Source organism: Accipiter gentilis, chromosome 4 (assembly GCF_929443795.1).
Source record: "Accipiter gentilis chromosome 4, bAccGen1.1, whole genome shotgun sequence".
NCBI classification, from domain to species: Eukaryota; Metazoa; Chordata; class Aves; order Accipitriformes; family Accipitridae; genus Astur; species Astur gentilis.
The window spans coordinates 30,856,990-30,880,465 of NC_064883.1; the positions used below are offsets into that span (position 1 = coordinate 30,856,990).

The 23,476-nt window shown below is 47.2% G+C and overlaps 1 protein-coding gene across 1 annotated transcript in view; it reads left to right on the forward strand.

Annotated features, from left to right (window-relative positions):
- The first annotated feature begins 302 nt into the window (after window positions 1–302).
- The window catches only part of JCAD (junctional cadherin 5 associated), a 66,655-nt gene continuing 43,481 nt past the window's right edge, over window positions 303–23,476 (forward strand). The window contains exon 1 of the mRNA XM_049798281.1: window positions 303–418. The gene's annotated coding sequence lies outside the window, so the exon portion shown is untranslated. The remainder of the gene's footprint in view (window positions 419–23,476) is intronic.

The window sequence follows — 23,476 nt, forward strand, 5'->3', positions numbered from 1 at the left end:
ACACATGCCTTTTATTTAGGAAAGAACACAAAAGTATGTTATCTTATTCCTCTGGAATTTTCCACAGTTATTTAGAATGTTAGTTTAAGCGTAATTGGTTAGTGGGCTCTTGAAATTTATATCTTAGCAGTACTTATTTACATCAGGCTTAAAGGAGTTCATTTCAGTTGAGGTGAATGTGAAGCATTAGATTGCAAACGTACCTAATCCATCTCTCCTCCCCCATGACTAGAAATCCTGTGGTTAAAATAACACAGCCTCTATTCAGAGCACAAACTTAGAGCTGCTAGCGGGAGCTGGCTTGGGATTTAGACAACTCTGAGCAGATGAGTCTGTTCAAGGGTCTTTCTCGGGTTTGTTTTTCATCCTACTTCTGATCCATGAGAGGAAACCAGACTCTCTCTTCTGGGCACGCAAGGTAAAGATTTTCTGCATTCTGTATATGGTTGCATGTGCTTGCAAAGGAGTGTATAAATGTGATTGCAAAAATGCTGTTGCAAACGCAATTATAAAAACGTTGTTGCTTATAGAGCAAGAAATATTTGGCAAATGGCTTCACAATCTTTAACAGTTAATCTGGTCTTGTGGCTATTTCCATACGACACTGAAATGATGAAATTACAGTCTTGCATGGAGAAGCAAGCAGCAGCAATTCTCCATCACACGGGAGAGATGCTGAGCATGTAGGCAATGTAGGAAATAACAAACCCAGGTACTACTGCGATCAAGCCAGACTAAAGCAAAACTAGCATTTTGTTGACTGCCAGGTATAGTCCCTCCTGGGTTTGTCCAGCTGCTGTAATCCCCATGTGGGAGGCTGAGGCTGTGCCGGAGGATGGCACTGAGTCTGTTTACGGAGTATATGCTAATGCTGTTCCAGCGTGACTCTTACAGTAACGGCAGAGCGGTGCTTTCAGAAATGTTTGGATGTGGCGTGCCAGATAATTAACTGCCTCTATTCGCTCTTATTGCTTTCCAAGTCACAGGGGATGTAGGAAAGCATCATCTTTTCCTTGAATCCTTATTTTACTTGAAATCCAGGAAACGAGTGTGATGTCTGTGCTAATGCCCGTGGAGCTGTACTCGCAGTGCTGGAGTCTGTTAACTCTCCCAGCCCCGACACTCTTGCTTCTCCCCATGCTGTGATTCACAGGGGATCCCAAGCACCAGATCTGTCCTCCTGCCCCACGGTGTTCAAACACAGTGGGTCACGCTGCTGGATAATAGAGAAACACCATCACTCAGATTATTGCTTAATTTAAAAAAAAAAGCTGCCCCTCCCTGCACCGAGGCATGGGGCAGCCTGTGTGTGTTGGGGGGGGGGGCGCTTATCCTCTCCCTCCATCGAGGTAGCACTGCACAAACGCTGCTCTGGGTGCTACCTTGCCAGTGCTGGGGAAAGCCTCGTCTCCCACCCAGAGATGCACCCTTTCCTCTTCCCCCTCTTTCCACTCCCCTTTCCCTTCCCTGAGCCAGACAGGACAGTTTCACAGTGTTCTGCCTGCAATAACTGGCCTCCCTTGGTCCCCCCTGTCCCACAGCCCTGTCACCCCAGCAGCACGCACTCCACTCCTCTGCTCCTGCGGAGAAAAGAGGAGGACCCTGCTTGGCACACCAGCTCCCTCGCAGCACAGAGCCGCTGCGCTGCGGGGAAGCCTCTCGGCTGGCAAAGGTGCTCTCGTCCCTTGAGCCAACAATGATGCTTTGTCCTGGAGGAAGAAATGCAGCTTCATCACTCGGGTGCCCGGCACAGGGAGAGGCAAGCAGGGCTATAAGGAATACAAACACACAGCTTTTCATGATACTCATGTACAGTACATTGTGGCAGAGAAGCAGCTCAGAGGAGAGAGAATATGCGCAGAACAAAGAAATGCGGTCAGGCAGCAACTATAAAATTTCAATATAGAAAGTGGAGCTGATGTCATTTTAACGTCCCAAGCGGTGCCAAGAATTCTAAGCTCCGTATCAAGATTCAGTGCAAATCCCCCACATACTCACAATTTGTTCTTGTGGAAAAATGAACTTTTATGGAAAATATGCATGGGAACCTGCCAGAGGAGTGTGTTGCTTTATTTCTTTTATTAATTTTGAATACATTAGTTCAGAGAGCAATCCTATTTTAGCATCAGCTGCCTCTATCCAAGAAGCCGAAGCTCAAATGCAAATACTGGAGGCGAGGGAACTGTGGTTTTTTGTGCGACCAGTTGTTAGATGGGAAGAGCTGTTTGAGTAGGAAGGGGTGTGGGAAGGCTCGGTGGGATGACTGTTGTAAAGCTCTTTTACTGGTGACATATCTGAATTGTGATAAAACACACCTGAATGGAACAGCATCATCAGCTATTATAACTTCAAATGCGTCAAAGGTGGGATGGCATGCAGCTCCTATGATTAGGGTTACTCATATGTGTCCTGCTATAAGATCGCGTTCGCAGTTGCTTATGACTGCCAGACTTTGAACTGTTTAGACTGAGTTCTTCCAACTTGATTGTCTGCCTTGGGCTACGTTCTTTTCTGGAAAATTTCAGCCAAAACTGTCCAGCCATTTCCAAGAATGAGCATAGGGAAAAAAGTATTGTTGTCCAACTGGAAAAAAAACGAAGGGAAGAAACAGGAGGGGGGAACCTGGTGATCCTTTCCTTGGACAGTTCTTATCCCTCTGTGCATTGGAGTAGAGATCTGAAATTTGGCAGCTTTGTGTTAGGACTGTGATTTTTTTTTTTTTTTTTTTTTTTTTACTTTGTAAATCTCCTCCAATTTGGCTTAGTGACAGCCTTTGAAGGGAAAAAATAGCAACTTATTAGAAACGTGCTAGGGCTGAGTAGTCAAAATCTGCTGAGATTCCTTCCCATGTGAGCGAGATCAGCCCATCATCCTGGCAGCTCCCAGTGCTGACCCCAGTGCTCCTGTGCACCCAGTCAGTGCTACCAAGTTCCTGCTGCTTCCTCACAGCTCCGCACGGAGCAGGCTACCCATGTCCCCTCTCTGCAGCCCAAGAGCCATCCCTAGATCTAGGAGCAGGATGAAGTTGGGTTCTCTCTGTAATGCTGCTCAGGGCAAAGGGGTTGGACAATGGAAAAGCAGGCAGGGAAAACCAGTCTTCTTTTGACACCTTCCCCGCACAGCCAGGAGGCAACCATGGACCCTGAGGATGCTGGGCTAAGGGAAGGTCTGGTACTGGGACGCTGAAGCTGAAGGATGGCATGGGACGGGGATGGGGAGTACATGGTACGAGTGAGGAGGCAGGGGTTCAGGGGGCTCAGGAGCGGGGCAGTGAGGTGTGTCAAGGCGTGAGCCATAGGGAGAGTCTGGACACGCCAGAGCCTGACCAGAAACCTGAGCTGCCCCATCCATGGTCCCTTTTCAGGTATATGAGTGCTGCCTTGCAGAACTGGCTTCAGCCCTGCTCTCCCTGCAGGGTCTTTTGTGCCGGGTCTCACTGAGGCTTTCCCCAGTCTGCAGTCAGTATCTGTGAGGCCATGCCATAAGACCCTGGTACTGAATGTCTGCTCCTGGGATGGGAGTTGATGGGAGCTCTGCCTCAAGCCCTTCCAGTGCCGAACACTCTTCCATAGCCCCAGCCTCATCCCCAGCTATGTCTGTTGGTCACCCCTTGGTCTCAGATCATGACCTTGAAGCACTGGGCTGTGGGACCCGTGAAGCCTGCAAGGGTGGATGTGGGCATGGGTCTTGCTGCAGGGAAGGCCCACTACTGTGGTGGGGGGCAGCTGGGATGGGCAACCAAGCCAGACCCCTGATGAACTGGTGCCTGATGCCATCAGGCTGGTTGCTTGGATGCCCATCTCTTCCCTCAGTTTCCATTTTGTTCAAGTGGCTAATGCACTACCACCCTCTGACAGAGGTACCACAATTCAGAGACACTTGTGAAGCACCCAGATACTATAGGGAAGTGTGCCACTGAAATTTTCCCAGTCTTGGGAAAATCAGTAATTTTTATTCAGAGGAGGGCTTGGGTAGCAAATAAAGCCTAGGAGTACACTGAACACTAAGGAAAAAACAAAATTCTATGTAACACCTTCTGCGGTGAAGACAGTCCATCCTGCCCCATGGGATAAAGCTGCAACCTCTGGCAAAATACTGTGTGATCATCTAATTAACAAGTGTGTCATAAAACATAGCACAAGGGAGGCCTAAATCTGGCATCTCTTACCTCATGCGTTTTTCAGTCTTAACAGTATTCTTATAGCTCATTTTTTTATGCAATACATATGCAGCATTTGCAGACAGATGGTGAAATCTCAGTGTTTCCATTTTGCCTCTTGACGTGATTTCCACGTTGAAAAGTTGGGAGCTGCAGTCTGCTTGTTTCCGTTCCTGCTGGAGTGGCAGGGAGAGGTTGTTTCCTTCACTTCTTTTATGGCTATGGGTTACAGAGCATCCTGTACAGCCTCTCCTTCCACAAAGCCAGGCACTGAAGTTTCATCATCTTCATAAGCTCCTGGGAGCTCCATGGACACACCAGGACTCAGCTGTGTGAGATAGTGTAGAAACAAAGACCAAAAGAACAGGAGATGACAATGTGAGAAGACCAGGGCTGCCTACAGACACCTCTCACTGAGAAATGAAGGAGTTCTAAGAAGCTGTGAGACGGTGTTGGCCAGCATGGCAGGCAGTGCTTGATGCAAACAGACAGCCTCACCTTTGTCAAGGATGTCACAAGAAGGAGTTTTAAGGAGGTATTTTCAGGAGAACTGAAACAGAAAAGGAAAAGGAGCGGTCGACGCTTACGGCCTTCTGAACCAAGTGTCATGGAAAAAAACAAGAAAGTGCTTGTCGGGACATTGTGGAAAACAGTGCCCTAAACTTTGATGCTGGATGAGAGCAGATGGGTGGAGTGGAGACTAGCAGTCAAAGGACCGGAGATGCTTATTGCAGATGTCCCTGTAGAATTTTTCACAAAAGAAATAAATCTGGGAAGCTGTTGCTGTTACAACTTTGATGTGATGATTACAAGTGGGGAGCAACATCATGAATGAAGCAGACAGTTCTGTGCATAAGGTTTCTTGCACAGCTCTGGAAGAGCTGCCACCTCCTAATCTGCAACCCTGGCCGGTCCAGCCAGCTCCTTTCACTGCACAGCGCCCAGGGAAAGAGCGAGGTCACCTCATTGGTGCTAACCCAAAACCTTCCTTGCTTGATGAATTGCTTGAGCTACTTGAGACAGACCCTGCTCCTATCCTACCTCTATTCCAAGCTAGCTACTGCCTATATCCCATCATGCTCTTCCTACAGTTTTGGTCTGAATTAAACCAGTATGTGTGACATGACTAGTTCAACAATCACAACACTGTGCCTTGGGACTTAGCCTTTGCTGGAAACTAAAGTACATGCAATTAATTCTGCGGTTCCTCAATGAACAAAATGGGGCCTTTGTGTAATTCCTATTTCGCATTTGTTTCCAAATAGTCATGAATCATGAACTATTTTGTCTCAGATATTAATGCATTTTTTTTTCCAAATGGTCTGCTTTGACCTACTTTTCAGACCCCAGTGTCTCCACGTACTGTGTGGGCCAGGTCTTCTGTCCTGAGCCATGGCAGGGTCTTGGGTTTCTGAAGTGGCTGTACAGTAACATTGAGGTCCCTAGAACCCGTGGCTGGAGATAACCAGATTGATCCCAGTCTTGAGAGAAGCCTGCTACCTTCCTGCAGTTGCATCCCAGGCATAAATTTGTCTTCCTGTTATTCTGCTGTCCAGTGACATGGGATAGGGTGAAACATCAAAGATGTTTGTTCATGAATGGGTGCACAGATGTTGTCTGCTACCAAGATACAGCCCTAGCTGAGTACTCTTGTAGCAACCATCTTGATAATCCAAAGAGTGTTCTCCTATATAAATTATGTCCTACTTCATACAGGGGATCTGCCATGTCTTCAGATGCATCCATGAAATATGTGTCAGCTGGGCTGCATGACCTTTACAGAATTCTCCAATTTCAGGGACACTTTGGACAAATGATTTATTTGGTGCTCTATCGGCTTGTGACTTAAATTCAGAAAGGGAGTGAATAGACAGTTATATCAGAAAAGAAAAACTGATTTCTGAAAAGGCAAAGGCCTCGCCTTATTCAAACACAAGGTGAGGAAGATGAGCGTTTCAGCATTTTGCACTGGTGAAGACAATTTGGGAAACCCCTACCCAGACATAAATTCAGGTTTCCCACCCTGTGGCAAGTGTCGTGGGTTCCCCTATGTCCTTTTCTATCAATTAATTTATAACAGCCTTGTGAATCCCATAGTCCAAATCTACGTATGAGACTTATGGCATACACGGGTTCCTAATAACCCCAAACTCACTGATGGTTTTTTTAACTGCTTACAGCCTTTTAGCATATTTTCACTTTTATTTAGAGGTCTTGTCCCTTAACAGTGAATTTCTCTTGTTTTCTCTTCTTTTCTACTACTACCAGTTGATGTCTATGCCCTTGGCATTTTCTACCTGCAGGGCAGGCAGCACCTCCTTGTATCAAGCCTCTGACAGTGCACGGTGTTGAGCTTTGGATGTGCCAAGCTCATGGCACAAAGTCACTCCAGCTCTGTAGCCACCGAGCACAAAAACCTCTCAGTTCGAGTTGCCATCCCTGACCCCCAAAGAAATCAAGCAGGGTTTTAAAGTGAACCTGTGTTGCAATGTGCAGCCCTCTAGTATCAAGGCTGTGACTGTGTGTCTGTCAAAGACCGGCCAACGCACCTGATGGGTCGTGCATGATCAGCCAGACCCACCTTTGTCCCCTTGTCCTCGGGCACACAGTCCTGCTGCTGCTGCATGTCAGGTCGCTAGCCGCCAGGCAGGGTACCACCTGCGGAGTTAAACCCTACACTTACTTCTGTCCCTAGCCATCTCAATGGACAAAATGCCAACAGAGCTTGCAGAATGGCTTTCCTGCACAGCGCATCCACTGCTGGGACTGCCAGGATTTGTACCCCCGCTGCACTTCGGCACTAGGCAGAAATAGTGTTGTCACTAACCTATCTCAGAGAAACAGAATCAAATGAAGTTGCTTTCTCCTTCTCTGCCGCCTTTGTTCATAATGGTTTGCTTTGGCCTCTTGCATATATGTAATCAAACGCTGCTGCTTTCCACATGCTACAGCTCACTGTGTTTAAATGGAGAGGAATCTCCCTTAAATATTTATTTAAACAATAACATCCCTTGAGCCCTTTATAAATTGCTGTACAAGGTCGCCTTTCATAAAAGACCCCAAACTTTTTTCTTTTAATTTATTTGAACTGCTTTCCTTCTCCACCGCCATGCTGTGGGCCAGGACCTCCTTCTGCCAGGGTTGCAGACCCACAGCTCAGAAAGCTGGTGCCTGCTCCACAGGACTTACAAACCCAGCCCTCAAATCATGCCAGCAGCTCGCAGAGTCACAGGGCAGAGCTTCGGCAGTCATATTGTTTCTGTCCCAGGAACTCAACAAGTCTGTAACTTCCAGGAATAGGCTCCTTTCAGATGCAGGAAAGCTGCTTCTAGAGCCGTCTCTTCCGACTGGTACCCATACAGAATGGCTGAGGCTGGAAACACAAGGATGTCAACCCTCTGCCGCTCTCAGCAGCCGGGGAGGGGGGGAAGCTGAGGCTGCTGATACCTTTCAACAGTATTTAAATTATAGCCTCAGAACCTGCAGTTCCGGGCATTTTCTGAGCAAAAGACCTTCAAGACAGATAAAACACACACTGTACTATTCAGTTGGAGTTTTCAAATCTAAGAAGGACCCACCATCCAAAATAAAAAGATTTCTATATTGTACATAAAAGAGAGGATTCCAACTCTTCACTTAGCAGGCCATTTGTTTGTATTTAATTTTAGCTAAAGGTGGACTTTCACCAAAGTATTGGTTGTATTAATGTTATCTGTTAAAAAGTTTACCCGAAATTATCAGTGTTTAAGTATAAGTGGTAGAGAGCTGCAGTCCTTCTTCTGCATTTCTAATTCCACATTCTTCCGGCATCTTGATGAATCAGATATTGGCAAAATCTCCATAGTCAACATGGGTTTGGGTAGAAATTGGATTACTCACCAGATAAAGTAAGTGCAAAGGAGGTAATTCATTATTCTGTTCCTTAGCTATAATTGAGACTCAAGTCTCCAGTCTAGGCCCTGTGTGGGTTTAATCACGGGAGCTAAACAGGGGAGAAGTACCAGAGATTCTCTGAATCATTTTTACTCTTGTCCCAGTTCTTTATCATTAATTACATCAAGGCAAATTTCCATGGAGACCAAGAGTGGTGCCATCAGCCTGCTGTCCCTCAGGTCCCCCTGAAACCTTCACTTGCTTTGCTAAGTGCAGCATATCTCCGGAGGGTCCCTTGGGAGGAAGAGGCAGGCTGTGTTTTGCTCAAGATCCTTCTTGTTCTGAGTGCAAACTTCAACAGACTAAATGAAAAGAGATATCCTTTCTAGAGCAAATGCTATTGGTGAGGCTGGGGGATCAATTAGCCTTTTCTGGTGGCTGAGGAGGATTGCAGAAACAGTTTTGAACATCAGGAGGGCATTGAGTATTACTTTCCTCCCATGGTGAATGCAATATGTGGAAAGTCTGCCTCAGACATCCTTTTCCTTTTTCCAGTCTGAACTGGAAAGACCTCCTTGTTCTTTTCTCTCCGTCAGACAACACCATCATCAGCAACATGGATGTAGTATCACAGTTCAATAACTTCAAATCAATACTTCATTACTTTGCTTTGTTCAGAGGAAGCACATTTTTCTCTGCATGGGTATGTGGAGCCTTTCTCTAGCTCACATCCACCCAGCCACCTTGTGTCAGTGTTAGGGTCAATTCCCTCCTTTTAATTTCCTCCCGTTCTTTATTCACAGCATCTGGCGTAGACCTTTGACGGTGAATGTGTCTGAAAGAGTATTTCCAGAATAAAATTCTTAAATCTTTTTTTTTTTTTTTTTTTTTTTTAAATTTCTTGCCTGTACTAGTCAATCTGAACAGCTGCTTGGTAGCAAGAAAGGGCTCGCTCTTCCTCTCCTGCCAAGCTTTTTCCTTTCAGCAGTAGCTGTTGCATAGCTCCTGCATTGCACATGGCTGCACTGGGCACAGCATGTCCATTTCATGGGAACTTCTGAGAGACATACCCTTGTCTTTGTGCACAATCAGGTCAGAAAGTCAAATTGCAGAAAATTTGAGGGAGCAGCATGGTCCTGGAAATGTTGTTTCAGACATGTCCTGGTCACGTAATTCCAGATACAAAACATTTTGACAGTTCAGAACTGAAACACCTTGTTTCCAGTTTGAACTGAACCAAAATCTCTGACTTTCTCTCAGTCTGACATTAGTCCATGCCCTCTCTTTTCTGCTCTGGTGTCTCATGGGGGCTTGTTCTTATCTACAGTAGCTACAGCTCACCAGCTGGTCTGCATGCACCCATGAACCACAGCAATGACGCTCCTGTGTCACGCCACTGGAGGTGGGAACACTTCTTCCACCAAGGAACAGGCTTTTCTTGTGATTCTGCACACCTGTGATGGAAGTTATTTACACAGAAAAAGGACTTTGCTGATGTGACCAAAGCACTGCAGCAGAAATCCCATCTCCTCCTGGAAGCCCCTAGAGACCTGAGGTAAGGTACTGAAAAATGCAAGACTGAGGAACCCACCCATGTAGCATGACCTGAAGCTGTACCAGAAGAAGCAAACCCATCCATGTACCATGACCTGAAGCTGTACCAGAAGAAGCGAACCCACTCATTTCACTGTACTCTTGCAGGGGCTGGAGCTGCCTCCTGGACATGGTGAGACTTACTTCCCAACCTCCACCCTCCTAGATTTGGAGAAGGCACTTGAAGTGTGATGTCCCACATCTGCAATGGCTGTCCTACCCACAACACCAGCTGTTTCTTTCTGCTCAGTAAGTGCTGGAGGACTGTGTACAGCATTGGCAAGAGCAGAGCCGGGCACTGTGACCACTGTACCGGGCACCCCTGCAGAGGTCCCTGATGTTTGCGTGGCCAAGGTCTGCTGAAATATGGCCTTAACTTGCCCGTGTTTGTGTGGCTTTATGAGGACGGAAACAGCAAGAGTCCAAATGATTAACTGTTGTTATTTATTACGTACAATAATATTGCCCAGTCGTGGGGCTGAACTTTCCAAACTGAAGCCCAGTGTATACAATCAGTTTTGCCTCTCTCCAAACAGCACTCAGCATACATCATGGCACTGTAAATTGTTTACACAAAACTGCAGACATCATAACTTATTAAATAACTCTCTTGTCAGTCAGATAAGTAAATATTTCGAAGGACTGTGGACACCATGGCAAGCTCCAACTGCCCAGACCAGCTCCAAATGGATCCAAGTTAACAGGGTACCAGATTTCCTTGCCTTTGAAGTCCCTGCTCCGAATTGGGTTGAGACAGGATCTGAAAACAAGCATCCCTAAGGGAGGCTACTGCAGTTTTAAAAATTCTCAACTTTCTGTATATAACAGGAGGGAGAAAACCATAGAAAGTGTTTGCAGAGAAACTATCTTCCCTAAGCTGTAAATTTGAGCTTTTGGGAGTCAGACCCTCCTCCTCCTTCTCCACGTCCTCCTAGCTTAACCCAGACAAATGAGGTGGATGCCAGCAAACCTCTGCTGCAGAAAGGATGGAGTATTCACTCCTTGGGCCATAGCTAGAGATGGCAGTGGTGGGTCTCATGCTGTTGGAGAAATGGATGGTGACAGCACCTTTACACAACCACCTCGCGGTGCAGGCAGCAGTCCCACGGGCTTTGCGTGTGAAGAAGGGAAAAGCGTTGGCATCAACTCCCACACCTCCATTGCCTGCCTGCCCGTGGTAAGTCACCATGCTTTTGAAACATACCATTTCACAGCTAACTGCTTCTGAAACATTCAGCGCTCTGTTTGGTCTAGGATGTTGTTTTATGAGATATTTCTTTCCAATCATTTCCAACAATTATTTGGGAACTTTTTCCTTTTCAGTTCACTCAGTTGTACCAGTTCACCTCCTTTTTAAAAGGGATCGTGTTACAGGCAGGAATGCAGAGTTGAAAGGGCCTGAGCCTTCGCAGCAGGAATTTGTTTTGGAAGCAAGCGAGTCGGAAGGAGAGGAAATGGGCAGCCCACCAAGGGCTTCAGCAGGATTATCCCACCCTTTCAGCAAGCCATAGCTGGGGCAACCCACGGGCTGGGGCTGAGCCCGCTTCCAGGGGAGGCAGGTTCAGACAGACCCCTCTTACCAGCAGTTTTGTACAGCACGGGCTCTGGTCCTGTTGTTTGAAACCTCATCTGAAAAATCACCTTGGGCACAGACCTCACTACTGTGGTAGCCGCTATGAGTGTTGGAAACCTTTGCGTGGGTGCAGCTGGCTGCACGCTGCTGGCATTGGGTCGCTGGGGTGCTGAGGAGGGTGGTCCTCCACAGAGAGCCCCATTGAAGGCCATGCACAAAGTTCGTTATCAGCTGAAAACTCATTGACTTGAGGCTAACCTGATGCTGAGTCATTGGCTCAACTGCGTGTTTGGCATTTACACATTTGGTACTCTACTGGGACCTCCTTTAATGCAATTCCTTTAATAAGATTTAATTCTTTGTCTTTTGAGTTACTTTGATGCTTCCTGTTGCTGGTGCATCTGGGTTGTTTTCTTAAAATATATGTTTCCATGCATGGTGTATATTACTTATTTAATGTCAGAGACATGTATGAGACTGTCCACGTTTGCAAGAAGACAGGGTTTTCATCCCAGGACTAAATCAAATGCTGCCAAGACAGCACAGCACAGACATAAATAAAACATAGGTTGTAGAGGCAAACTGTCAGTGGTTCTCATCTCCTTAAATATATTTGTGTTTGTCCACAACCGTCCTTACTGGCACTCCTGCCTCAATGTATTCAGTATAAACTGATGATTGATTAAGAAAACAAGGGGTTTTTTTAAAAAAGAGTAATTTCTTACTGTGGTCGCACAAGTGGGTAGATGCAGAGGGGAGATGGAAAAAGGGTGCAGGAGTAACATTGACCCAGTGGCGCCCACGCCAATGTGAAATGCAGTCAATAAAGTCAATATGTTCATGTCCCACAGGTGCGGAGAGGTTTCACACATTGGAGTAAATGTTTCCTAATTCCTAGACACATAAGATAGACAAGCACAGCGCACAGAAGGAAACATATTCAGGGAACCTGCCAGAAAGAAGGGTGCTATTTTTTAAGAGAGCTTGGAAGGACTCCAGTTCTGGATTCAGATCCAGCTCTAGCCTCCGGCCACGGATACTAACCCACATGAATGCGGGCACTACCTAAGTGCCACCGGTCTTATGGGCTACATACCTGTACTGCATTGCCTATGTGACTGTCAGTAAATGGGGTGTCTCACTGTGCCCCAAAGCCCTGAGACTCCCATACTGTGCAGGACCCTGCAGCTCACATAACCCACCACAGTCATGTCCCCTCTCCCATGCTGGGGGAAGGGTTGTTCCATCTTTTCCATCAACCACTGCCTGCCCCTGCATGCATACCCTGCTGGCTTCTTTCTGAGTAGGTGATGTGTTGGTAACTATGCTACTTGAGGCTTTTTTGTAAGCTAAAGGTACTCTGCAGCCATCTCTCTGTTAGTGTTCCTATTGACTAGCACCTACAATGGGAAGTTTCCAGTGGGGGTAGATTGGCCCTTAACTAAGTGCATTTCTTTTCTTATCTTCATTGCAACATGTTACTGATTTTTCATCCATTAGTGATTTTTTTCCCCGTCTTAACATTGTCTCTGATTTCTGTGTTGTGAGGGGGAGTATTGTCAGATCACATTCTCATGATGGGAGAGGCAGAAAATCCGTTCTCTATATCATGTGCCCTTGGCTCCCAACACCACAAAGGATTTCTTCAAGCCCTGCTCATTATCTCGTTTTATACTTTAAAAGAAAAGCTAAAATGCTGGTGACAAATGGCCTCGTTTATCACATTTAATTGACTGACTGTTCTTTTAAGCCTCTGAAATGCACACTTTGGGCCAAAGCACTGGAAAAAGAACATGCCATTTACCCTGGTCCGCTGCCAGGTCACATTAAAAATTGTTCAGGAGGTGTTTGCTAGACCAGTACATGGAGCGTGCTTTCTCCAGCAGTGTGTCTCCAGCTGTATGATGTGTTGCTCTTTGAAAAGGAGATTGAGCAATTGCATCAGAGGTACTTTTTATCCTTTTCTAATTATGCTAAAACAACTTTACTAGAAACTTGTGCATGTGCAGCACAAGTCCTGTATCCTCTGCGGAGGGTAGGACTTGGCAAAAGGTTCAAGGGTCCAGTGAACAAGGGTGAAGTAGAAACAGCCATTCTGGATGGGGCCACCCATATGCACAGCTCTTACCACTGGGAGGTTGCAAATATTTATTACAGTAGCAGAACTGAGTTGCATGCACCGAAAGGGCAGCACCTTGCTCCTAACCCGTGCTTCCCAGCCCCTCACATGTTTTGCCCTGCTGCTGCAGAGCCCCTGCCCCGTTTGACACCCTGTCTGTGCCAGCCCATGCGTGGCCTTAGGGGACCCCAAGATTGGGGTCTACAAAGCTTTCCCACAGCAGGGCCCATGCTCCAAGTGGCTTTTCCCCCCTGTCTCTGCCCGATGTGGTGCAGCGCAGCCTGCAGCTCCCACAGCCCCCACCCTGCGGGTGCTACCTGCTGTGCCACCCCAGGCTTTCCTGCAGTGTAGGTGGGTGCATCATCACCCCAGCACCCTTTCCTCCTGGTTTCTGCCAACCCTGACAGTGTCATCCCTTTTATGAGCAAGCAGCAGAAATGGGGTTGGAGTGAAACTGTTGTGGGAAGGGTGAAGCTGTTACAAAGCTGCGTGTGGAAGGTGCCAATATTTCCCTGTTGACTAGGGCAGTGCCTTGAATGGGACCCTGGCGGTCTCTCTTTGTCCCAGAATTGACCAATGCTGACAGTTTGGGCAACGGAAAAAGAGAGCAATGCGCTTGTTGCAGCTATGGCATGTGTTGCACTGGCTGTAGGTTGCAAGAACGACAAACTGGAGAGAGGGATTGAATGCACACCTCTCCCCAGTGTCCCTGAGCCAGGCTGGGGCTGACTGCCTGGGCTGCTGGTCGACTCTGAGGACCTGCAGGTTGTGAGGGGTCACAGGCTGACTGAGTACCTATAATGTCATACTGTTGCAAAAAAAACCCCAAACTCCATTGTGAAGTACATAAATAGAAACACAGCATGCAAGACATCTCCCACCCCTCTGTTCAGCTCCCCCTGTTAGTGTGAGACTTCACCTAGAGATTTTTGTATGGATTGGGATGCTGTTCCTCGAGAAAGGTGTATACAGGTATGTGCAGGAAGGTAGGCTACAGAAACTGGGTTTGACTAAAGAGCAGATATCTGAAGGGAGAAATAATGGCTTTCAGGCACATGAGGGGCTGAGCAAAAAGAAATTAAATAAACTTCTCTGTCCCTGCCACATGCTAAAATTTCAATGAGGGTGTGTGCTGGGTCTGGCTGGGAGTGAGTTAAGAAAGGTTTAAGACAGATTTAAGAAATGATCCTAATAGTAAGCGTAGTAAAACACTGAAATACTTTGTCTCAGGAGACTGTGGAGGTTCTGTTATTAGACGTTTTTACGAACAGGTTATCCAGACATCTGTAAGGAATGACCTAGGCATGGGGTAAAGGGATGGACTAGAGCCAGCCTGATTCCCTGAAGACACTTCTGCATGACATTTTCAACATATTAATGTGAACTCATGAGACTCTTCTTATAAAGTACTAAAAAAAATCACCCTGGTTTCTAAACAACCCCCAGAAAAGGTTTTGGTCTCAACTGAGCCCATTTCCCATTTGAAGATGGAAACCTTTTGACTCCTTTCCCCATCCCACCCTCAGACAAACCTGCTGCAAAGGGGCCACCGAACCCCAAAGTCATAGAAATCTTCTCCCCGCTCCTGTCCTCTGCTGTCCTGGGAGCCCCAAGCTGGAAAGGGCAGCGACAGGACCCTTGCACCGGGAGGCACTGAGGTCCTGTGCCCTGGGAGAGCTGGTCCCACATTCCTGCTCCTCCCCATGGCAGCAGCCACAGGGCACCCTGGAGCAGATGCAGGGCACCCCAAAGCCCAGCACCACCCCCCACAGCTGCTTGCCCCCGGGGACACCCGGTCCCTTTGCAGCCCCAGCCACCCCACACTGTCCACAGGAGCACTCAGCAGCACATCCTAACTAAAAGATTGACGCAAATCCCACTGTCCTGATTAGCAGCCCATCTAATCCCCGTGATGTCAGCAGGGTTTTGCGTGGCAGGATTTGGCCCACTGCCTTCGTACGGGCACTGCCAAAGAGCTTTGGGTTTTATTCCTCTCCCTTCTGGCCGGTGGCAGGCAGGAGGAGGCTGCAGGTGTGAGACTGCAGGAGGACCCTGCATTGGGGTTTTAGCCACCCAGCAAAATTCACTGCCAAGTTTTGTTTATCTTGGTGGGAAAATGGGACAGAAAGGTGTTTCCTGAAGAATGCAGAAAAATCCCACCATGCAGTTCCTCTTTAACTGCAGAGTGTGTGTGTGTATATATATATATATATATATGGGTTTGCTTATATCTGTGTGTGTAAATATATATATTGCAATTATACTGTTTTCATGCTTCCTACAAGCACAGTTTCTGGGGCTAAGACAATGTACACATGTGGTGAGGGGAGGAAAGGGAGAGATGGAAGGAGAGGAAACTGCCGCTGGACACAGCAGCTCTCCCCTAACCCCCATTTTTTACACTGATGGAATGCACCCGGTGACTGTTTCTACTATTTAAGGAAAAAGGTTCCTATACAAAATCCTGTGGTTTTGAAGTGATCCTTTTATAGGCATAAAGAGATTTTTCCACATCCCTCTATTTGATTTCTTTTTTTTTTACTCAGACCTGGCTACTCAGATAGATATTTGCAGAATATCACGCACTGGAATCAGACACTTTGTTCCTATTCTTGGTACTGGAGATCAAATATCCCACCAGTTTACCACATAAAGCCACAGGGATGCAAACTGAAGTCAGTGTAGCTGCAGGGCAGTGCAAGAGAGTTGAATTTGGTCCCGTACCCATCCCAAGGGATTTTGAGCTGGCAATGCCCCACCACAGAATTGAACATGCTGTATGTTCTGCGGCGGGTTCACCATGGTCACAGTGCTCTCTAATGAGTTGTTTACTCTCATGCTTCTCAACAGTGGTGAGTATTAACGGCATTTGTAACCTCCTCGATTTGGAAGAAGATTAACTATATGTTAACCTTGAGTTAATAACACAGGATTTTAGGGTGTGTATCCTAAACAGCAGCTGGACGCAGTGCACAACCTGCACCTGGAGCAGGGACCTGAACACTCACCTCTCCCATCCTCGAAGTGGGAGATGTGCCATTCACGTCTATTCGGGCCCAGAAAACAGGGACCGCATCCCACATCCTGGACAGCGAGCTGCCTGCGTCGTGGACAGCAGCGACGTGGGGCAGGAAAGTGATGTGGGGTGCCTGGGCTGTGGTTGTGGGTGCTTGTCTGGTAAGGCTCAGCCAGGCAGCATGCGTCATGTGCGGGTTCTCAGGTGGGAGACATCCAGCCTGAGGGCAGATGCTGAGCTGCTTGGCCTGGCCAAAATGCTGGGATGTGAGGAAGCAAAGCAAACCTTAGGGATTTACAAGCAAGGCCACAGACACCTGAGAGCTCCCTGAGCCCCTCTTCAGGCACCAATGTCTTTGGGGGCATCTGGGCACAAATGCTAAGCTGGGGACCCAAAAGCAGCGTTACACAGCTCACTGCTTTGTAAGGACCAAGCTTATTACTCCAGACTATACAGTCATATACTGTGCTGGAGGTAGCTTTTCTGCACAAAACTACAAAACAAGGGATTTACGGAGCCCCAGTAGCTGCTCAGTGCCAGATGTCTATTATCTCATCACATACATATGCTGCGCTATGATGCCGGCGCTAATACTTGCCTTCACTACCGCAGAGACATGCCTGGTACCACCAGTTTGCACAGACATAAATAACAACCTGTCCAAGCATCTCCCCTACAAGTGCTGGGGGAAGGGGGAAGGCCATATGTTCCAGATGGAAATACAACTGGGGCTTCGAGTTATATAATTTTATCGCAATGCAACCTGAGTGGGACTGATTCCTCCACACACTGCATTGTATTTGGCTGCTTACACACTTACTTTTTTATGAAAGTAGGGGGGCTGGTAATAATAGAAATAAGAACAAAACTACTGCAAAGCAGCTGAGACACCCAGTATATAGTAAAAAACATTAACCTGCTACCTGGCCCCCCTTGACCGATGAGGCATGTTCACTTATTCCTGCTTTAAAATGATGTAAATCTCTGACTTCAGAAGAATAAATCCTGATTTACTCCAACACTGAATGAGTGGAAAATGCTGAAGTTGGATTTTGGATCGGTGGTACAGGTCTCAACTCTCCAGGCTTTGAGGACTCTCAACTTGAAATCATCTTTTAACTGCATATGAGGCCACCACGGAAAATTATATGATCCAGATATACTCATCTAGAAGAAATGATTAAGGCCAGCCTGAAGATGTATTGACAGAATGGGGATGGAAAACTAAGTGATGCCTGCCCACAGAGGGACAAACCCATAGCGCTCTCCCAAATTGTGGGTGGTCTATTGTGCATTGCTCTAGTCAATGAGAATATTACATTCATGCATGCAAACCTAATTTGAAAAACCATTATTTAAACTGAACAATGAACGTATTGTAACCTCATCATTTGCACACACTGAGCCTCAGCCCTCCGTTCTTCTCCAGTGCATAGTAGCCTCTTCAAAATTCTGCAATTTGATTTAAAAAAAAAAGAATGCTGTGGGCGTAAAGTTAGCACAGAAGTACACAGACCACTGATGACTCTGTTTTCATCTGCACAGAGCATAAGGCAACCAGATGATTTATTTTTATTGGCACTGCAGGCAAATAAGCTTCCACTATTATGAAGGAGAGAAGCGCGGGTTGGCCCGGGCTGTCAGTCAGAGCGCGCCCAGCAGAAAGACTACAAAACCCAATTCAGTAATTACATCCTCCTCAAGGACGTATTGCGGAGGAAGGCCAGGATCCTTGCTTCTCCCATTGCACTTGGAAATAACCAGGAGTGCTCCTAGTCAACAAAGGACTTGGACTGGTTTTGCTTTTTGTAAATGTTGTGGCATGTCATGGGACATCATGGCTACGCTGCAACTGAATCAAAAATGTCCAACTTATTATAAGAACTAAACACTGAGACTGAAAAATAGAAATCCTCTATAAAGGTACTGAGACCTGGTGCTGCAAACCCCCTTCCCAGCCTTTGGCGGGGTGAAGGCAAGGGCAGGGTGGAACATCTCCCCTTGGAGAGCAGCAGCCTGGGGAGGCTCACCAGCTCCCGGAGAGGCTTTCCAGCTTCTCCCCCTCTCCCAGGGAGGCTCAGCTCCCCATGCCCCCCCCCAGCCCAACCCCAAATGCTTGTGAAACCTGTTAGCAAATCCCCCACAACCTCCCTTGACTGCCTTATTGCTGTGCTTCACCTCCTGCCTGCCAAGGGCAGGGAGGGCAGCCTGTGACTATTCTCATTTTCCCCCTGTGACCACTTGAGCAGGGCTTTCCAGTGTACAGATCTCACCATAACACATCTTTTCCGTTTGGCTGTTGCTCTCCTGGCTTCTACAAAACAAACATTTTGTGATCGCCTGGACTCTGGAATTAAGCAGACAAACTTTTGATGGGTATTCCCACTCTTGCTGGGTTGTGGCTAATTTATCCAGATCCTACACTTTCCTTGAAGGAGACCTTGATTATCATGCAAATTACGTTTTTACCCCGTTCCTCTGAGATCTCAAGTGGGAAATGCATTTTTTTTTGATTAAAGACTGCTAGAGAATTCGAGCAAGTAAAAAGACCATGAATACAAATGGATGATTGGAGATGAACATCAAACAATATTAACAGCCCTGCAGAATTGCTCCATAGCTTTAAATTTCAGTGTTGCGGGTCTGTGTGCCTCCACAGTTGTACTAGCACTTCTTGGTGGTAGCATTATACTCTGTATCTCCTTCTGCTGAGGGGGAAACAAGGCAGGTCTCCTGCCGCTTAAAGGCCAACAACGAATGCATCCCAAAGAAGAGCAGATCACAGCTCTATATACAACTGCACATGCTTTGGGCATGTCTGACAGCATCCACAGCGGGAAGCAGAGTTACTCAGACTTTTGTGATTTTAAAATGTTCTTCCCAAAATAAGGGGTTCTGTCATTGCTTTTTTAAGTCACTTGTTGCAGGAAAATATTGCTTTTGAACATGTTTTTTCCAGTGGATTTAAAAATTTAAGTTTCCAATTTTTGAAAAAAAAAAAAAAAAAGCCTTGAGAAATTTGAATTTCATTTGTCCACCTCTGGTACCAGGTACCTAACAACTTGAAAAGTATCAAAGACAGTTCTTTCTATCTGTTTTTTTCCCCTTGTTTGTCCCTCTTTCTTTTACCCTCAAAGACTCTGCAGCTGCCCAGGTGCCTCCTGCATTTCCCATATTCCTTGCCAAACCTGTTCACCTGAGTGACACCAGGACCTCACCACCAACGTCCCTCTGGCACAGCCTGCATTTTGGAGAGGGGTGAGCATCTCCCCTGTGCGAGCCGTGCAGCAGAAGATCTGCACCCTGGGTCGCCCACGGGCACTGATGGGACACCCCAGGTCAGACCCCCTGGTCGGGTGCTGTGTCCAGGAGCCGCTCCTGCGCTCCTTCTCCTCCCTGTTTTGCAGCCAGGGCTTAGCAAAGGTCTGAGTTTCCTTTAGCCAGCAGCTGGGCGTTCTCGGTGCTTTCTGCTGCTGGCATTGAAGTTCAGACCTCAGAGGGCAATGTGCTTTCGACAATGAAATCTGGTTGGAAACAGTAAAGACCTGAGGGCTCCCTCAGCTGGAAAATCAGATTCGGTTTACCCAAATGTCGGGTCATCTGGGCTGGAGTTAATAAACAGCTCAGGATGGACAGGGACAAACGGTGATGGAGTTGCTCGTAGGAGCCTCTGAGGTCGGTTTCCTGCAGGGTCTGGCTCTCCACGCTGCCTCGGCCGCTGCCTTACCCTCCCACTGCCCTCCTCAGTGGCCAGCGCTTGCCTGGGCAGAGGGCAGCTGGTGCTGGGGACAGACCCAGCTCATTGCACGTCACAAATCCATGGGGACTTCACGGCCTTGAAACGCCTCCCCCATCTGGACTGGGTGAAGGTGGTTGGCAGAGCCAACTGCCAGGAGCAGATGGACAGACAGCACAACCTCATGGGCCTCCTCTTGGTGGGAATTGCAGCAAAAACATCTAACCAGTCATTTGTACCTGTCACCCAGCAGACCAGGTCCTGCTGCTACTAGGCTGCCAGGTACTGGGGACAGCAGAACGGACTGTCTTGTGTTCCCGGGGTCATCCTACCTGCATCCCTAACCACATAGCCAAAGCCCTTGTTGCCCCACTGCCGAAATGTATGTAGAGGTGGAAAAAGGTGGATTCTGCAAGGAAACCTTGGTATATGGTAGCTCTGAATGTGCCGAACTGCTTAAAGACAGAATTCCCCACTCAGGCTGTATGCCTACCTCCCCAGAGAATCCCACACATCCTCTTTCCCTGGGCACGTGCTGCCCAGTAACGGGGTCTGAGCATCCCGATGCTGAGCTCAGAGTTTCCTTCCAAGGTGGGAGAAGGCGGCAGACCCCTACATGCACCGTGGGTTGGTTGTGGGACTGCCTGCACAGGCAGGGCTCTGCCCGCACAGGCAGGGCTCTGCCCATGCTGTCAGGCAGCAACATGGTGAGATATCTCGCTTTGGAAGAGGGAACAGGGACAAAGGTGAAAAATGCAGAAAACGCGCTGAAAATGCGACTCCCGGTTGCCATGGCTGTAATCTTCCTCTTAACCCTGCACCGCCGCAGGAGAAAGAAAAAGAAAGGGTGGTTCAAGGCAGCCGGGGGCTCTGCCATGGGGGTGCCGTGGCCTTCAGAGGACATGGGGGGACGGCAGGTGCTGTGAGGCGCTCCTCCTGGCAGGTACCAGTTACGGCAGTGCTCCTTCCCACAGATGTTCTGGGGCCCCAACGTGCCTGTATTTGGATCCCTTCTGCTGCCAAGGCATGAGTGCCCCCAAAGCAGGGACCCCACCACTGCACCCTCCACCCCTCTCCTTTTGGTCATCACACCATGAAATGGGTGCCGTGGGAAGGGATCTCCGGAGGTTAGCTTGGGACTCAGGTCACCAGCCCTTACCCTGTTTGCCCATCCACTTCTGGTCAAAGATGAGATTATACCCTTCAGCTGACAGCGGCTAAAAAAAATATGATTCAGATCTGCTTTTGTACCACTGCAGTTAGATTTTCTGTCCTGTGCAGGGGAAACAATGAAAGGTGAAATCCCTGTAGGGAAGGATTTGCGAAATTCTGCGGGAAATTGGTATTACAGATAATTGTTTCCTGCTGAGGGGATCTAACAGAACTTTGCAGAAAAGCTGCCCTTTCCAGCAATATCCACTGCAGCATACCTAGGCACAAAAGTCTGTCTCTAGCATAAATACGCTCCGTTGCACATTTTCCTGCTGCACCTGAAATCTAATATTGGTTAATTCCACCGGGATTTCCTTTAAAAGAGACACCATAGTGTAAATGATAAACCTGTTAAATTGCAAATGAGGTGAAATGGTGGGTGCTTTGGCCTCTGGAGCACGAAGACTTTGATTCTTAATAGTAGCTGTTGAGACTTACCTATTGAAAATGTGTAGAGAAAATTTATTGACTATCAGAACAAAATCTCCCCTCCTAAGCAGGCTCATACTGCCAGAAGGCACCAACATTGTTTCACAATGTTTAGCTGAGCATAAAAAAGACACTTATGAGCAGCTTCTTTTTTGTACCTGGTTCCCAGTATTTTGAGAATATGTCCTTTATTTCTCCAAGGTGAAGATACCCTGTTAAAATAAGCCAGCATTAATAGAATAATAAACATGACAATTGATGTAATACTAGCTTTTACCTTTGTATACGGTCATAGATATGCTGGTATACATCAAAAAAAAATCCTTTTTTTTTCTCTAAGCCAAGACACCTTTGGTAAGATACTCTGAACTGCAATAGTGTTAACAGTGGATGCAATAGTGTTAACAGTGGATGGGAGAGTGGGTCCTCAGGCAAGCTCTCCTCTTCACTCTTCCACTGAACTTACCAAAGTAGACTGATGGCACCTACTGGATCAGATACTGCTGCCCATTGAATGACGCTGTCTAGCTCAGCTGCCTCTGACAGTTCTAAACTTGAAGCAACAGAGACTTTGACCTAGACAGAAGAACACTTCTGCTTATAATTATCACAATCAGAACAAAACCAAGAGCACTGTGACTGTTTTATTAATAGTGTGCTTTGCTGCTCCCAAACTTTTCAAAATTTCTGTATCTGGCTCTCCAAGAATATTACTACTTGGACCTATTTCATATGGATTGTGAAGGATAAAGACATTCCTGAATGCTCACTTGCCAGCTCTGCTGCTCTGCCAGCACCAGTAATTTGAGAAGGAATCGTGGTCCCTTTGAAATACAGATCGCAGCGTGGCTGGAGAACAGGGCCCAGCCAGATACACATGCATGGACAGATCTACAGAAGATTCATTTTCTGTCCCACAGTAGCCTTCATCCTCTGTCTTCTGCTGCTCTGCAGTTTTTCTGCTGAGGACACATGTAGGCAGAGAAGCCACCAAATCTCACGTTTGAAATCCTTTCAGAAACATGCCTCCACACCGGGCTCTGGTCCTGATTGTAGGAAGAGGAGCCAGTGGCAGAAGGCTGGAGCAGGAAGGAGCTCAGATTTCATGTTTTCCTTACATGTCTCAGTAATATCTTTATGAAGAATTAGAGCATTTTTGCAGGACTGAAGGGTGCTGATGGCATCTGGTTTAACATGATAAACCTTGCTTGTCATCCCAAATTTACTGGCTATCAGATCAGCTCATCTGTTAGATTGGTATAGCTGCTCCCTGACATCACCAGGAGTGAATGTGTTACATCAATTAAGCCTTTTACAGTCCAGCATGGATTTAGGTAAACTGCAGTAACTGAAGGGCTTAATGAGAAAAACAGCTTGTGCATGTAGAGCCCTACCTGAGACATATATTTGAAAAGTGCAAGTGTCTGTTACACGGACCCCTAACTGCTTTATCAGGCAAGAGGAGAAACCTGGCAAAGCTTAATGATCTCATGGCGAGACACGTGGAAGATGGCTGTCAGATCACCCAAACAGATGCTCAGGCTGTGGGAGGAAGTGCTGCCAACCCAACTAACGAGTTCCCAGCACGCACGCCTCAGCTTGTCATCTACCCCAGGAGCTTCCTGGGAGGCAATTGGCTTTTTCAGGAGCCGGGTGAATAAGCTGTAATAGAAGAGCAACTATGCTCTCTCTCGTACTCTGTAAGTCACTAGAGTTCAATAACCACATTTCTGTAACTATTTTGAGCTCTATCTTGAGGAAAGAGG